Source organism: Excalfactoria chinensis, chromosome 4 (genome assembly GCF_039878825.1).
Source record: "Excalfactoria chinensis isolate bCotChi1 chromosome 4, bCotChi1.hap2, whole genome shotgun sequence".
Classification (NCBI taxonomy): Eukaryota; Metazoa; Chordata; class Aves; order Galliformes; family Phasianidae; genus Excalfactoria; species Excalfactoria chinensis.
The window spans coordinates 22,365,627-22,379,068 of NC_092828.1; positions in this window are offsets into that span (position 1 = coordinate 22,365,627).

A 13,442-nucleotide genomic window follows, 5' to 3' on the forward strand; every position below is an offset into this window, starting at 1 on the left:
TGCCTAAAATGATCTCAGAAAGATTCTGCTGAAATCAAATGTAGTCTCTATTCACACAATCAACATTTAAAACATTATTTACTGGGGAAAAAAATGAAAAATTTTAAACTGAGTTTTTGTAAAATGATAGGTAGTCACATTGTTATCAGTTATTCACAGTGCTTCACAAAAACTGTAAGAAGTGAAGCAAAGATCCCAGTGGAGGGATGCAACATTTTATCCTTTCAGTGAGACCAAAGGGATTCAAAAGAGAACACCTTCCTGAAATAGCTGGGGGCATCTGCCAACTAATTCTTTCACAGAAGCATGGTTTTTCCATTCTCAGCTCATCCTAAAATAATGGTTGTTAACTCAAGTTTTATTTATAACCGCATTTCTTTTCAGTCTGTACCAAAATTGAGAGCAGAGAGAGAAGAAAAAGTTTTGAAAAGGAAACATAATCCAAAGAATAAAAAGCTGTCCATAAGAGCAAAATTAATCCTAACAATACTAATGACAGAAAAAAGCCTACAGTTTTTATCTTCACCATGAAATGAGAACTCCAGTACCACCACTGAAACAATTTCTTATGACACTGTATTTTTGTCAGAAAAGAATGAAATTGCTGCAGTTTTGTGTGGTCTTTACAACTGAACAACCTGTGGAGCTTCTGTTACTAACACAGCACTCAGAGACTTCACAAACCTTTCTACATCAACTTGATAAAAATCATGAAATATTACTACAGAGGAAGATTTTCAGGAATACAGGTAATGTTACCGGATAGACCTGCTTTGTCAATAAAATAAGGTGAGCAAGCCTACTCTAGGCATTAAACTGTACAGAAGTTCTGTAGCATACCCAGTACAAGATGAACTGAAAATCAAAATGATGAATGTCCTATAATGTCCTATAATGTTTTCCAATTATGCAGTTAGTCTTCTGCATCAGAAACAATGTCATACTTTGCAAGTTAGTCTTCTGTATATATATAGTGTTAATGTGAAGGAAATAAAACAATTGCCTGTTTACTTCATAGACTTGTAATCTCACATTCAACCTAGGATGATGGTACCACTTCCATTAATGGTCAACATTTTTGCCAAAATGAAGAGGGAATTATGCTTTGTAATCTGCAAATCATATAAATACCTTAGGTGAATGTGCTGGGTATGAGATACACAGAGATGTCTTGGGTAATTCTTTTAACACTCACTATTGCCACAAGAAAGAAAAATTGGTGATGGAGGGATCGGTATGAATCCTTGAATAAGATAATTCAGAATATATGATGTTAAATGTATTTTAGTCCCATGTTACATATTTCCCTGAAAAATTCATATCCCTCTGTCCTACTGTCAGACATCCCAGAGTAGTAGAAGCTCTTTTACACAGGATCTTGTTTTGCCAACTTTACTCATGTTGCTAGGTTCTGGTTATAATAAAAACATTTTGGATTAAAGCATCATGCAATAAGAAAAAGGCTGAAGGAACCTGAATAATGTCTCCAGATTAATTCTGAGAACCAGTCAGTGAAATACTTGCAAAGTTAGCAAGTTCTAAGTATATGCATTTTCTGCATAATTAGAATTTCTCAAACTGGCTAACTGGTGCACAGTGCACCACTTATTTTTGGAAAACAAGGTGTACAGCACATCTTCACAGGGAGCACACTGAAAAAACACAGTATAAGCCTTTCTAATATGACACTGCAGTTGTCCAGCATACCTTTACTGTCTGTGTTAAACAAATCTTAACAGTTTTTTTATCTACCACACGGTAATATATTGACATTTGATTTGAGTTCAACTTTATAGTCTCTGGACTTTCAAGTTGTTTGAAGATAACATGAGCTAATCACTTTCATATGGATCAAAGAGTCAGTCACACAAATGGCTAATAAGTGCAAGAACAGGAAAAGATAAACGTTTGCTTAGATGAGCAGTCTATCAATCACTAATTCATGAAAAGAATAAAATTACTTAAAATTTTTTCAAAGCAAGTCCTGTTCCCATAAAGTAAATAAATTTATGAAACCAGAACTCTAAGGGAACAGTTCGGTTTAGCACTGACAATGCATTAAAAAGAAAAAAAAAAAAAAAAAAAAAAAAAAAAAAAAAAAAAAGTAAAACCAACCAAACAAAAAGTAAACTAATGAAAGCAACAAAAAGGATTTACAGATAGTAAACTGGTTTCAAATCTATTTGAGAGCTGAGTCACCAGAACACGTCAGTATGATGTTGATTTTTTTAGGTGTGTACATTGGAGGAGTCATGATCACATCTTGTGATGTGAAAGCAGTGATGACTGGAAAGTGACAGATATTGTACTTGTTTGTGTCATCTGCCCCCTTGGGTCAGCACTGAAATTCTCTTTTAGTGACGTTCTAGAAAACCCATCATTTTATAATAGCACAGTTCACATAGCAGATATCCTGCAATTGAAGTCTTATTAATCTATAAATACTTTCACAGGATAAATCTATATAGCACCACTTATTAGGTCTTAAAACACCATACACTGACGATGAAAGCATTCTCTGAGTCTCACATGCAATACCATTACATTATACACCATAATTACTATATATAACAGTAGAGTACAGTACAGTAGACTCTTCAGGAATTTACAGGAAATTTGTACACCATTTCTAGCTTTTTAAAGCTTTTCCAAATCCCCAAACTTTTCTGAAACTATATTTGCTGTATTGAAAGTGTTCCCTGAACTTGATTTAGATGTGCATATCCCTGCTTATTGCTGGGCAGTCGGACTAGATGACCTCTAAAGGTCTCTTCCAACTTTAAGGGTTCTATGATTTTATGATTCATCTTCTCCCATTTTTCAGCTAATTGACACTTTAAGACTTAGAGTGATTATCTGGCTTGAAACAAGGTTTCATCAGTGTGAAACATACAATTGCATTTTGGAACTGATATGATCCCTGGGTGAAGATCCTCAATTAAATTTGCTCTCTTCCGTATGAAGTGGCTACATTTCTCTGATTTTTGGAAATCTGGTGAAGGATGCTGTGATTTAATGACTACGGTTAAATTTTAATGCATTCACAGTTCTGCTATATGGTAAACTCTGGGACCTAAGATAACTTTTTAAATTCTGTAAACTGAGACCTAGGCTAAGAGTTTAAACTCTGAGTTCTTTTCACTGCCTTTTCTTTCTATTAATGATTATATTTAAATATAAATTACCTATGTGTGGTTTTACCTATGTCCTTCTAAGCTTAATAGAAGAAAAACTGGAGAACCTTATGGTTCTCTTCATACAGGGGAGCAGGTGGTCAAATATTTTTTTCTAACCTTATGGAATATAGGGATAATTTTACACTTTACAGAGGTAGTAAGGTTTAAATTGTTGACATTAGTGGGGACCATTCAGAAACTCACACAGATTGAGAGAAAAATATGATCCAGGATCTCAGTCATTTAAAACCAATGTTGAGAAATTCAGATACACTGGTGCCAGGCAACATAGAAATACCTGAATATAATTGTGAATTAGGAAGGATGTGACCAGAGTAATTCAAAATTTACTGTGGTAGAACTATGAGAAAAAGTCCTTTTCTACAGGCAAGAATAGTTAGGTGAATAATTAATAACAAAACACTTATTTGTTTATTATATTTTATCTCTTTTTCTTTTTTTCCTGTGCAAGAGTTGTTCATATGTGAGTCATTATTTTCTCTGATGTATTCATTATTCACTGTATTATTTCTCAGCACATTTAGCTCTGAAGATTGTCTGTTAGAAGTTTATTGTAAGTATTCATTATTCCAAATTTGTGCTGCTCATCTTGTAGAAGTGTCACGTAGTATATTTTTGGTTGTTTGATTGATGATTAGTTGAGCTTAATTCTTAGATTTCCAGTATGAAACATGAAATGGAAACTTGCTTTCCAGGCTCACTATTACCCATTATTTATAAGCTGCTGTGTTGATAAATAAACTAAATTCTTATAAGATCCATGAAGATCTAGGAAAAAGGGACACAGACACTTTATGTCTTAAGTATCTAATATTCTTATTAGACTTATTTTAGGAACTGGTATTTGCAAAACTCATTATAATTTTTTCTGCTCCAGCTTCATCTTGAAGTTGCAATTGAAATGCAAACAGCTCTAGGGAAAATCAGTCATCTGTCAGAGATGCTCCACAACAGTTGAGACAACAGTAGTGACTAGAAGAACAGCATGTTCTTCATATAACTAGAATATTGCTACAGCACTTTTACCATTTTCTTGATATAATTTATCACTTAAACTACATATCTATGAAGACATTTTATTTACAATATGACAAACTGTGTACTCATCAAGTTTATTTATAGAGATGTTTTCTCAATTCTAATGTTAATTTTTTGGCATCAGTTGGAAAATTGTCAGTAATAGGAAATGAAATGTGCTGCCAATTTAACTTAGTGTTGTGTCTCTCATACTGCCCAGCACAGGAGCTTTCTGAAGGTGAAAGAAGCTTGTATTAGCAAAGGTATGATAAACTATCCTTAAAATTCAGATGCCATGTTGGATTTAGTTTATTCCAGTTCCTCCTCCATGCTGCTAAGTTTCAATAGTGTTCAGTTGGCGAGCTCCTTCATTTCAAATGATGATTACATGAACTTGTCAGCCAGGACTGGCAGCTGAAATCCAAGACACACTCTCTGCACTGTTGGGAAGCAACATCTTGCAGTTTTGAGGAGCTTGTCAATCAGTCAATCTCTCAGCTTTTCAATGGGGAACTAGCTTCTGATACCACCAAGAAAGGTTCACAAAATTACTAGTGTTACAAAACATACTAATGAGAGAGAAATTCTAAAAATAAGAAAATAAATACACAATTTTGACATTAGGATTTTTGTTTTTATCATATCTCTGAATATGACCATTAGCAGTATTTGTGCTAACCCTGTATGCATCTTCTTTTAGAACAATATTTATATCTATTTTGGTTTTCCCAGTGAGCAACTCAAGTTCTATATAGGATGCAATGTCAAAACAGCAGAACACACCAATGTACAAAATTGAATACTCCAGTATCTTATTCCTGACTTACAGAATGCTCTCTAGGCATGGGACTGGACTTACTAGCAAAGTATGAAAATTGAATTAATTCTGTGTTCTTATGCAATTAAATTATCTTTGAGGGTTAAGAAATTAACATTAGGATGATTGAATCTCTTGCAACATACTGCTTTTATTAACATACTTTGGTACTGAATACAGTCTTTGATTTTTGACATGCTCTAAAATTTTTTATGGAAATGATGTGTACAATGGCTAATGATTATATCTGTGTGTAACAGTGGCATTTTGGAAGAATCTGTTAAATTTTTATTTTGAGGAGATATAAAAATTCAGTTGTGTTTTTAAAGTCCAGTCATAGCAAATTTAGGAAAGGAATTGTCAGAAGAAAAAGCAGTAACACTGAAAGTGTGAGTCCTCAGTTGTGTGTGTGTGCACGTGTTTTTCTTTTTACACAGCTATATACTAGTGTTCTTTGTGAATCAGCGTGATTCATTATCTATCATGGTATATGCTATTACTATACTTATCCATAGAAGCAAAAGAGAAAGAGGGGAAAATTATGCTTTAGTGAAAGCATCATTTCCCAGCATTATTATGTTTGCAAACATTTTCTAGAAATGCAGTAGAATCTGCCTGTATCAAAGTTCCTGAAGTTCCTGGTGGATGTATGTACATAAGTTTACACCTGAGTCATCTGGTTGCAGCAATTGCACAAACTGTGCATAGGTGTTGCTTTGGTAATTCTAACTGTAGTTATATTATAAAAGGAAGAAATAAAAACCAAAGTAAAAGTAACATTAAGAAATTTGGTTTAACATAATCCCTATTTCCCTTTGTCATCTCTATTAAGTACAAATGCCATTAGAAGAATAGAACTATGAACAATTGGTCACCATATACAAATATTTAATATATTGGAGAAAAAAAAGTGTTCTAAGTATTTTAAATACCATATAAAATCTATACATTCAACATTGTAATTATAATTCAACTTATCAAGTGAAACTGATTCAGAAGAAAACCAGCATAAATAATGATAAGTAGTGTTTCAGATTGTATCCAGGAAAATGATTAATACTGTGACTTATGAATGAACCTAAAACTTAATAAACACCAAAGGAAGCACTCTGCTAGATGAGATCTGAAGAAAAATAGAAGCTAATGAAGTGGAAGAGTTTTGTTATTTTTCATCTCCCCCCCCGGCCCCTTTGTCCTCTGCAAACTTTCTGCCTCATTGAGAGATTATAATCTTCCTCCTGCCTGTAACCTTCCTCTTTTGTTTGTGTTTCCCCTTCAAATTGGAGCCCCTGCTGTCAGGGACCTCATCCAGGGCATAGTGAATTCCTGTGAGTGACAGTCACTTTCTGCTACCTGCTCCTTCTGGAAGAAGCAGTACCAGGTTTGAAATTGCTGCTAGGACATCTCCAGATTTCCAATTGCTGTGGCTCAGTTGCTGTTGGATTTTTGCAGATGACAACCTCTTTGATAATACTGTATATTTAGATCTTTCTTTCTTCAGCTTTTAAACATCATCTCTCTTTTGTACGTCACTGTCTAATCATCCACCCCCCATTTTCCATGAGTTCTCACATTCTTTATGCACTTTCTGACCCCACCACCACTCAATTGTTTGGGTTCTCCTTTTCTTCTGATTGCTCCTGTGAACTCCTTCCCTTTCAACTCTCATGCCTTTCAACTCTTTCAGCATCCTCTCCTTCTTTAGGTGACTTTTTCTGTCAGCAATGCTAGTTCTTTTATCTTTATCATCTGGTCAACTCCCTGCTCAGACAGGCTGTCTCACTTCTTATACCTGTAAAGCCTTTTGAAGGAACACACTCAAACAATGATCTTCTGCTCTCCTATTTCACCCATGACCCTGTTCACTGATTTTACCCAGGAAGCATTTATTTCTCCTTTCTCTGACTCACTTGACTAATGAGTACATCATACAGCTCCAACTGATACAAGGTCACTCAACCACTGGTGCTCCATTATAAACTGCTTAGATGTTTATGAAGAAGTGCTTGTAACTGTCACCTTATGATCTCTATAGCTGACTAAAAATTAGGAGTTTTTTGTTTTGTTTTGTTTTGTTTTTTAAACTGTATAATATATTTTAATGATAGAGACTTAAACACAGCAATGGGTAAAACCCTGTGGAAGATCACACCACAACCCAGATATCTATTGCAGGACTTGCTTCCAAGACATCCACATTGTTTGCCTCAAACTAAGTGAGCTTGAAAAGGCATTTTATGTACAACAAATAATTCTAACATTTCTCCTTAAAGTCTTACGAAATAGCTTAAGAGTGGAATAAAATCTGGGATGAGACAATCAGAAACTGTTTAAAAAGATTTGTAGCAGAAAATGTAACAATATATCTTATTTTATCCTCTTAGTTTAACAAAGTGTTTACAACACTACTTTTCAGGAACATTTTGTGGCTGCACATATACTTCGGTGGATTGCGCATTATAACGATAATGTTAGCAGTCATGCCTAAACAACATCAGCTAGTTTCTACTTCAAAAAAAAAATTGAATATTTGTTAGGTAGTTTCAGAAGTGAACAGTGTCCCTGAATGCAAATATAAATTTTGAAGAGATAATAGCCATACTTCAAAACTAACCTAAAGTTTTAAAGATCATCCAAATTACTTTGACCTGGAAACTGCTTTAAAAATCTCACAGCCAAAGATCTTCCCCCACCACTTCTATAGAACAGGACTGAAAATGGGAATCTTTTAAGCAAATTTCTTCTTTGCTTAAATAAGGAAAGTGGCGTGTGGATATGAGGAGTGTATTTATCTGAAGTTCACAATACCCTGAAAAATACCTTTGCCTCTGGGATTAGAGCTGTCAAGAAGAAAAAAATTATGTTGTATAGAATAATCAGAGATTTAGACTTTTGGGCTCTATTCTAAGTTGAAATAAGAAATTTCTGAAACATCTCAGTGAGAGAGGCTATTGAAAATTAATGGACAGAAATGTCACAACAGTACTGTCTTATTCTTTCTTTTAATTTTGTACATTAGATGATACAAATGTATTTCAAATTGTAACAAAGTTTTTCAAGATTATATTATATTATAAGAATTTAACATTGGAATATTCCAATATTATACTATGATAAGGTCAGAAATTTCATCATATTGAGTAAAAGCATTTATATGTAAAATATTTGTTTCCAAAGTATTTCACTTCCACATAAAATACCTAATAAAAGGTAAGCATGGCGGCTGGAGGTTGAAGTGAAGTGGGGGTGTGCCCCTGCACCTCTCAGGTCTCTCCTTCCTCAAGAGATGCCTGAGGTAAACAGAGCAGCCTGGATCTCAAAGGCATGTTGGTATGAGGGTCTGGGAGGAGTCAAGAACTCCAGGGCACAGCATTGAAGCAGTGAGGTGAAGAACAGGGGAAGGTTTATTTGGAATTGCTTCAACATACAGGTGGACAGTTCAAGACAGATTTAGTATAACATAGAGGAAAATGGTTGCCTTTGCAACTCAGAACCTACCATCACAGGGAAAAACAACACGAAATTACTTTTGAGTGTATTGTTTGACATCCTTGACCTTTGGCTAAAACATAATCTTACAAAATAGTTTCCTGCCTGCTTGATACTGTAAATTTAGCATAATTGTACTTAAGCACATTCTACACTCATTAGAGAAACTACAGAGCAAATTGTCAATAATTGGAGTCAAAGACTTCATATTCCTAAGTGTTGGGCTGGCCTTTGCTGTTGTATCATTTGCTTTCCAGTACCTCAGAAATGCATGAATGCAGTGCAAGTCAGCAGGCAGCTAAGGGAAGTTGTCACCTGAAGATTTATTCACTGGTCATCACAAACGATCTGTCTTATGACAAGCATTAAACAAACAAACAAACAAAAAGACCAGTGGAACTGGACTGGGATCAAATGTCATTTTTTTTTCCCCTTCAGGGTGGGATCAATGCCTAGCTTAGTGGAATGCTTTCAGGAGCAAGTACAGAGCTTGCTAGCATTGTGAGACATGATACCTCTTATTGACTGTATTAGAAACAATGATAAAATTACTGGGCATCTGTTACAGTTTACTAAAGTAAAGGGAAAAATGAAGTATGTTATTAGAGATAACGATATGGGAAGATATAGATCATGTAAACATCCTAAGTCTTTGATCACAGCCACATACAAAGACTCGGTAGTACACTACACCAGAGATATCTTGGAGCAAAATCTTCCCCAAATGTCATAATTTTAACCTCAGCAAAAAATGAATACTGATTCTCTTTTCACATATATTTGCCATTTGTAATTATTTATAGAAATTCCTGTTTGTTCTTGCATTTTTGAGTCTCTGAAAGAGACTTTGGTGTCTTTAGACTCAGTTGTTGTTCCCTCTTTTTTTAGACTCCTGAACACAACAAATCTGGATTGTACTTAGTACATTTGTCACTATTTTATGTCTGCAGCTATTCAGCATTCCTTTCCCTTTTGTCTCAGCTTTTCTAATGTAATGAATAACTCTCCTCTGTGGCAGCATGTGAACAGACTGTAAAAGTGCCCTGATTATACACACACAGTATTTCTTTATATTGTATGGTTTTTATACATCCATACTTCAACGGTGAGTGTTGTATTCTGAAGCATCCAATTACCAGCCAAAGTAATCTAGCTGTGTTTTGTATGAAAGATATAATAATTTATTTTAAATACAATCCAGAACATGTGACTGTTTCAGGTTTCTCTGTTAAAATACATTTCAAATGGATAAAATAATTTTATACTCTTTAGTGGTATCCCGTTTCTTTTGGAAGAACAAACTTTGAAAGATGCATCTCATTTGTACCAAGAATGATCTGCTGGGGAAAAGATAATTCCTGCAAGATGCATGACTCCAAAGATAAGATACAACCTATAAGAAGAAAAACTAACACAGCAGACTGACATCTTCAGTACTTTCTCCCTCACTGAGACAGCTCCTGAACCTGAACTAGTTTCTCTCCTTCTTCATCCACTTGACTATCTACTCTGGTGCTCTGTGTACCTCTGTAATTTATTGTACCAATGGCAATAAAAGTCAATCTAATTTCATGGAAAGTATTGAGGTGATGTGGTCAGCAGTGCTAATAGCACATTCTTCACTTCTTCATGCTTATGCACTTGAGAGATACCACAGTGAACTTGGCTTTATGTTGCAAAGTAGCCAAGTCAAATCTGCTGACTTATCCTGACTAATGAAAAAATATTTTTATGTATAGTGCTCCATAGATGATTCAAGCTGCTCAAAAAAAAAAAACAAAAAAAAAACAAAAAAAAACAAAAAAACTCTTTCCACTTACATTGAACTGCTAAGTCTTAAGATCTTCTGTACACTGCAATAACTATAATTTTGAAAACTTGCTGAAAACAACAGTTTAACTAAAGGGGGAGGCACAGCCTGTCCCTTTTCTGTACTAAAGATCATTGCTTCCTAAGCTCAAAACTTGTGTTTCCAATAACATATTACCCTTAACAATAGATAGATTTCTTTCTCCTTAGCACCAGAGCTTAAGAAGGGAACAAAGCCTAAAAACAAACAAACTTCTCAATTTGTACTACACACAGAGCAATGTGTATTTTTCTACCAGGCCAGTTTCTTGCAAAGTATGGCAAAAATTATTTTTGCTGCTATCATTTTGAAATGCTCACGAAGAAAGCAGAGATTTTGTTGGTTGACATGTTTCATGTGTTTTATGCACTTCTGAATATGTTGATTGATGCTTTCACACCAATATTTCTGTTTCTTCATCAAGTAATAAGAATCCTGAAGGCTTTTATTACTTATTGCCAAATTCCCTGCAAGAGGTTTGAGAATGCAAAGTGAGATAACATTATGCAATGTTCATATTAACCTCTTCTAAAGCTAGTTGTTTCCTGATAAAAACATTGCCTTACAAGAAACATACTTTTCAGAAAAGCTAATGCTTAATATGCATATAAATCAAGCTGGAGGTCTGAATATGAGACATTTTAAAATTATAATCTCACCCTAACTTCTCAGTTTGTGTTTTGATGTATTTCTTGGAGCTCAGACCCAGGGAAGAGAATTTATATTAAATTTATATTACACTGTCTATTTTTTTTTTTAATTTTTTTATTGTATTATTATTATTATTATTATTATTTTAGAATCTTTATTAACATTAACATTCTACCCTTTAGAAGCTGATGAAAATCTGGAATGTTTGACACAAATATTTTTTGGGGAAAATTGTTGAGTATGAAGAAGCATGAAAATTTAAGCAGATATATAGGTATTTCTATGTATTAAAATATACCACTGATATTTTGGTAAGGGTTATTTTAGTCAGCTGTGATTAGTATTCCATACAGTGTTAGTTTCACAATGCCTAGTGCCTTATCCATTCAGCAGGAACATATAGAGCTCTGCTAGGACAAGGATGTTTTTGGAAAGAACTCCAAAAGAACTTCATACATTTTATCTAATTAATATTTGATTCTAAATGCACAATGTGTCTGAGAAGCAGGGATCAGAGATTAATGCTTCCATTGCAGTGAGAGCATTTGTTGAAGGGTCACCAGATCTTGTACTTTCAAGCACTTCTCAATCCCGTAAATTCTGAACCACTTCCAACACATTGTCAGAATTTCAACAGGAATAGTGAGGTCAGGGTATTGCCCCAGGCAGCTGGAATTATGGATCTGTCACTGAGAGGAAATTGAACATGGGCAAGTGCTATAAATATGGACAGGGAAAAGGTATTGTCACATAGTCTTTTTTCTCATATGATTTAGAAGAAATAATGATTTATTTCTTCATTTTTGGATTTTTACATTTTTCAGTCTGTCTTCAAGCATGTAGTCAGGGCTACAATGCTAAGCAAGCTTCCTAAAAACCCAAAGATGAAGAATGCAATGCCTGGTACAGCACTTGGTGCACAAGATATGATAATCTTTCACCTCCAGGATCAGTTTAAATTCTCATTTGCTTAAATAAAGTGTCATCTTGATTTTTCTAACAAACCTAACTCAAAGCCTTTTGAAACTAATCTAAATGTCTAAACTGATTGCAGTGTACTTTTGATATTTGTTTTGTAGATTATATCTCCAAATACAAAATTTAAGGATCCTTGTTAAGTATGTAATTATTACTGTTCTATGTGAATCACTACAGATTTTATGAATTTGCCTATAGACTACAGTACCTATTTACCTAAATCCCATAATTTCTATAACATCTTCAGTGTGTACTATAATCACCTTGTATTTTCAGGAGAATAATACATTGACTGAGTGACTGGCTGCTATTACTGAGCCTAAATTATCTGAGAGATTATTTTATCTCCAGAATTTTACATAAGTACTTCCTATAACAGACAACTGTGGCTTCAGGATTCTAATTGTCATTATTTTTCTATTTGGTTTTCTATTCCTGATCTTCCACATTTCACCTCTTGGAAGATGTACTGTAGCATAAAAAAAAACCTTCTTAGGATTATGTCCAGAGAAGACAGTGAATTTTATTTGATGGCTTCTAAGCCACAGCTATAGCTTCATCAAAAGTAAAGTTAAATGAAAAAGAAATAAGAGGGGAAAAATATATTTCAGTCACTCAGTTACCTTCCTTCTTCTTTCTTTCCTGTCATAAAAGACTCACCATGTAAAATTTTATCACTTGGAAAATAACACACAATTCTGAATACAGGACTTTGATCTATTTGTCTTTTAGAGTTTTGTTTGATGCATTTTAGTCTTCTCTTCATTTTCTTCTTCTGGACATCTCCTAGCCTAACATTAGAGCAAAGATTGGCAGCTGCAAAGTATAAAGGCCTTATGCCAAAATTTCTCATGTGAATTCACTCCTCAGGTATTTCAGTTACTCAAACTTAGTACTTGTTGATCTCATTTACACAAAATCTCTACCAGAAAACCAATTTTTTTCTTTGTTTGCATTCTGTCACAATCTCATGACACATCTCTTCAGCAGTCCTAGAGAAATTTGTACCTTTCTGAATCTCATTTTAAATGGCCTCAAAATAAAGGCCAGCAAAAAAGCTTAGCTCTTGCTTTGAATTTGCCACACTAAAACTGTGGAAAAGTGACAGTTTGCTGGGAAGACATCCCAGATACTCGGTATCTGGGATATGTAGGAGTCAAGAGCTCCCTGCTTATTGGGCTGTGCTGCCTAAAAAAAAAGGGTAGTTATTCCTGAATTCCACATGTAAAAGCATAGTAAATAATGTTGGCTTGATTTTTTGTTTGTTTTTTGTTTGTATATGAAGACCCTTCTGCACACTAAAAGCACTCTAGGTTATTCAGTTGCTAATTAGTACAACCAGTGCTAAGTTGCTGGTACAGAACTGCAGGACAGTACTACTTTCTTTTGTTGAAGCCTGCTACACCAGCCTACCAATTCTTTGTCAGGTTTTTTTAATAACTGC